Here is a 4,573-nt window from a genome sequence, read left to right on the forward strand (position 1 = left end):
AGTTTTCTATAGCGACGCAGTCTAGCAGTAAGTACATCAAGTCTCTGCCGTTGGGAGTCCATAATCTCATTCAATATTGCTGCATTTAATGTCTCGATGTGCCGAGAGTAGATGATTTTAGTAACATGGTTTATCAGCTTTCTGGTTCTATTTCCTTTTTTATATTGCGTTAATCGGCCCAGTTTTCACTTCACTTCGCTGACATCCATATCCAACCGGATCTTCCATGGTGTATCTTGATCCCTTGCTAGCACAAAAACTGCATTTGCAGGCCTAGTTCTGCGGCCCAACGTTCTAACGGTTGCCACAGATGCACACCCTTAACACAGTTTGTGTTACGCTCAAATACGTAGGTAAAACCTTCCTGTTGTCGTGTTCTATTACTGCACACAGATAATTTGTGACGTTTATTTTGGGCAGAAAATGTCTCAGTGTTGGTTCTAAATATCTGAACTCTAGTAAAGCATGACCAAAATTCCTTTGAAGGTGTTTTAGTTTTTCTGGGGTTTCACTATCCACATCATCGTTATTAATATCCGGATGTGGTTCTAATGGATTCGGTACATGATGTTCATTATCCCTCGCACCTATGCCTTCAGCTTCAATCAAATCTTCCTTGTCCACATCTTCTAAGAGGAGTTCATCAATAGGAGCTGCTGTTCCACTTGCATTTTGATAGCAGCCATTTCAACAACTGAAAGCAATCTGTTCACAGATATTGAGCAGTTTTGATCTGCCAGATTCTGCTAATTTATTTTTGTGGCTAGCTCTGGATGATGTGGTGGTATTGGATCATCAATAGGTTGAAGAAGAACAATTGCCCCTGCCTGACTGCATGACACGGCTTCCTGTAACTGATGTTCATTGTCATCGTTTTACCACGATAAATCAACTTGCTGTTTAATCTCCATTGCTCGGTCTTCTGTAACATGTAGATTAATCCTGATGTCTTTCACCTTAACGATAAGATCTCTTAGTGCGACTTTTTGTATATTAGGATACTTTTCAGCAAATTTCCTTCTTAAATTGTATCCTTTTTCCATTATCGTTTCAAACTTCGCACTTTCGTAATAGAGACTCACCAATTTCTCTTCCATTGTGGTATCCCAAGTGATGCTCTCCCACAGTATTCCTGTTGAGTTGGTTGGCTGCAAATAGCTCACCCTAGCCAAAGCATCCTCAGCAGGCACAGTTGAAGTTCCACTGCTTACCGTTTGTCGTAGATGTTCTTGCTGGCTAGCTGTTTGATTAGTGAGATCTGCCTGACCATCTCGCAGCTCACCATCGCCACCGTCACGCATGCTATGGCCCCGAGCTGTGGCACCAGGGGTACCCCGACGATCCTCGGGAACCCTCTCCTCTTCGTTATCAGCCTATCTGTCATGGGAAATCCTGCCAGTAGCAGTGCTACCGCCAACATAGCCGTCAAAGTTATGAGAGGAAAACTCAAGCCACAGGCTCAAGATGGTTACTGTCCAACATGCCAAAGGCATTTTTTGATGTTAGAGTTAGATTTTATGTGATTATTTTGCACGGAGCCGTCCCGGTATATATCATCAGTCACGGACGCATTTTTATAATGCGATAAAGTTATCTGATGAGACAAGTGTGCTCCGACATATTGGACAAAGCCTGGTTTTTACCTTATCATTGGCGGACTAGGTTGCAGTTGAGTACACGGTGGGAAGACCTAGAGCTTAAGGTGGCTTGCAAACCACAAATTTACGCAAGATAATTCGTAAAACACTGTTCCTTAGAGTGCGGTCTCTAGCCGCGGATGATCTTACGTGTTGCCGAACCAGATGCAGTGATCGCAGAAGAGCAGCCTTTTGCATCTGACTTGCGATCATTTGAGCCTGATTCTGGAAAACCGGAATTTTGTTCAGTTGGCTAAGAAATGAAGCTTTCATACCTCCAAGTCAGCCGATTATGAGAAACACAAAATGGACTTTGTAGCCTTAGTACAGCCTGATCAGCTCGAAAAGAAGAGTCTGATATTTTGCACAATTTTCTTCCTTCTTGACAGTAATATTACCATCGGCTGGTGCCGAGAATTCAATCACGTAAATTATCTTGGTCTTTAGATCTTGGAGAACAATATCAGACTTTGTAGCACTGATACGGTGAGTGGTGGAAGAGAGAAATTCCAGTAGATCTTACACTAATCATTATCTGTAACCGAAGCGTGCATACTTGAAATATCCACTGAGAACATGTCCAATTGTTTCTCGCTCTCGCTTGCACGTTCGACAGTTGGTATCGCCTACAGGTACATTCATTATGCGCTCACGGTAAACTAAGATGTATATAACGCCGTCTTGGCAGGGAGAAAGAAACCCTCCATCTCCAATATTAATCCAGCAGATTTAAGAAAAATGTTGGACAGACCCATTGATAGCTCTTCTCTACGTATAATGCCGTAGAATTTACCATGCATGGGCCTGTCAGCATGTTCCTTTAGTAGAAGCGAATATTTCGCTTCCTTTACACAACTTTCAAGCACCAAAGGTGTTAATGATGCAAGGCCATGTGTAGTGTCGCTGGAATCAAATGAGAGACCAAGCTCCTCTACTGCCCTATCTGCGGCTCGGTAGAGAAACGCCGCAACATTGTCGAATTAATTGTTGGTGTACGAGTCGCTTTAAGGAATCTGTGCTTTATAGAACTGGGCAGGCTGAAGCTAGAACCGTTCTTCGATAAAGACACTCTAAGTCAAGTTGCTTCAACTCATCGACGTTCCATTTTACTGAACCAAACTTGTAAAGCAGTATAGGAACGGCCAAAATATTGGTCGCCTGGATCTTAATCTTCCCAGATAATTCGGAAGCCCACATGTTTCTGAGAATTTTGCGATACCTTTTGCCAAGGGCCGTTTTTAACGAAACAAGCATTGCAATGTACCCTTTTGAAGAAGCTAAGAGTTTAAGGTCATCCATGTATAAAATGCGATTGACCTTAAATTCTCTTCTGTTCGGTAGCCCACATAGGTACCCAGAGCTTTTTCTACGGAGCACAATAGACAGATGCAAGAGGGAGATGCAGAAAAGTATCGGATTAAAAGAGTCTACTTGAAAGATCCGCCTCTTGTATGTGAAAAATCTTGTTCTCCACAAAAGCATAAGCTCTTCAATACATCTCACTATTTTTGGATGTACCTCCAGGCACTCAAGAAGCTTTATAAGTAGCTCATGGTTCGTGTTATCGCATGCATTTCGGTAGTCAATCTAAACCATGGACAGATTGCATCGATACCTGATGGAATCCTGGGTAATATATCTGTCTATTAACAGGTTCTCTCCGCAATCATACAGTCCTCTCTTGCATCAGCGTTGTTCATCTATTGCACCCCATGCGGGCTCAATAAATATTAATATCCTCTGTTTGAGGATGCCAGTGAATAGCTTGTAGCTACTTTTTAAATAAGCTATGGGGCGGTAGTTCTTTGGACTTGACAAATCTCCGGTCTTGGGGGTCAGTACCGTGCGTACTTTAACTAATCATTGCGGGATGGGTTATTCTCCGTTTAAGAAAGTAGTAAATATACGAGCTAGATGTTGGTGAGTAAACGTGAACTTCTTCCACCAAAAAGATGTTGATTTTATCTGGCCCTGGCGCTGAAAAGTTTTTAGTTCTAGCGATAACTTTTTTCACTTCATCAGCAGTAATTATTTGACACTCCTCTTCTGGATGTTGCAACAGTTGCCTCTGGCAAAAGTTACGAAACCGTGAGATATCAGAAGCGTCTTCATCTAGCTCATGAGTATCTCCATATACTTGTTCCCAGAAGACTTAAATCTCTTCCATACTAGGCGGATTTTCAACGGCACATGACGTTTTGTTGAAAAGGCGAAAAGGTTATGTAGAAAAGGTGGAATTTTCCTGAATCCACTTTACTCGCCTTACAAGGTGCTCTTTGGCTGTTGAAAGAGCTCTTATTTTTTGCGTCCAGTGCTGCTTGATGGTCAACAGTTTACACTTGCTCAGCGTAAGATTTTCTTTCCGTAAGTTTCGAGCAAGTGCTCTGGAAAATTGTCCAGGGGTGGTCCCGAAGGAATTAACCCACAAGCGGAGGTGTGAAAACCGTGCCGAAAGCTGAATGGCACCTGGGTGAGGTGTCTAGAACGGTGACTCTGGGATATCGGGCGACCTCTCAGAGTACGCAGCCTTATCCTTGCATGTGGGGCTCTACAAGGATAGACGAACACCTTTCCCTAGCTTCTCGTGGGAACAACAATGACAACACCAAACATAGTTGTAGTAAGTGCGGTTCAAAACAACAGAACGCGCAGGGCTCCCGACAATGGGTCGGCCAACAATGCCGACCAATCTAGAGCTGGGGGAGCCGATGAAAATGAATTCAATGCGATGGATCGGCGGGATCTCGCAACCTTTGGGTGGACGGAGCGACTGAATCACGACTAACTAGAGTGCTACGATGCGAGTGTGGCCCCTAAACGGGGTTACATGGTACGGCTGCATGCTCTGTGGTGCGAGAAACACCCAGAGCTATCGCACTTTTTGCAGCAACGTCTGCGAAACCATGCTGAACTACTCCGTAAAAGGGGCTATGTAA

This window comes from Belonocnema kinseyi, chromosome 1 (genome assembly GCF_010883055.1).
Source record: "Belonocnema kinseyi isolate 2016_QV_RU_SX_M_011 chromosome 1, B_treatae_v1, whole genome shotgun sequence".
NCBI lineage: Eukaryota > Metazoa > Arthropoda > Insecta > Hymenoptera > Cynipidae > Belonocnema > Belonocnema kinseyi.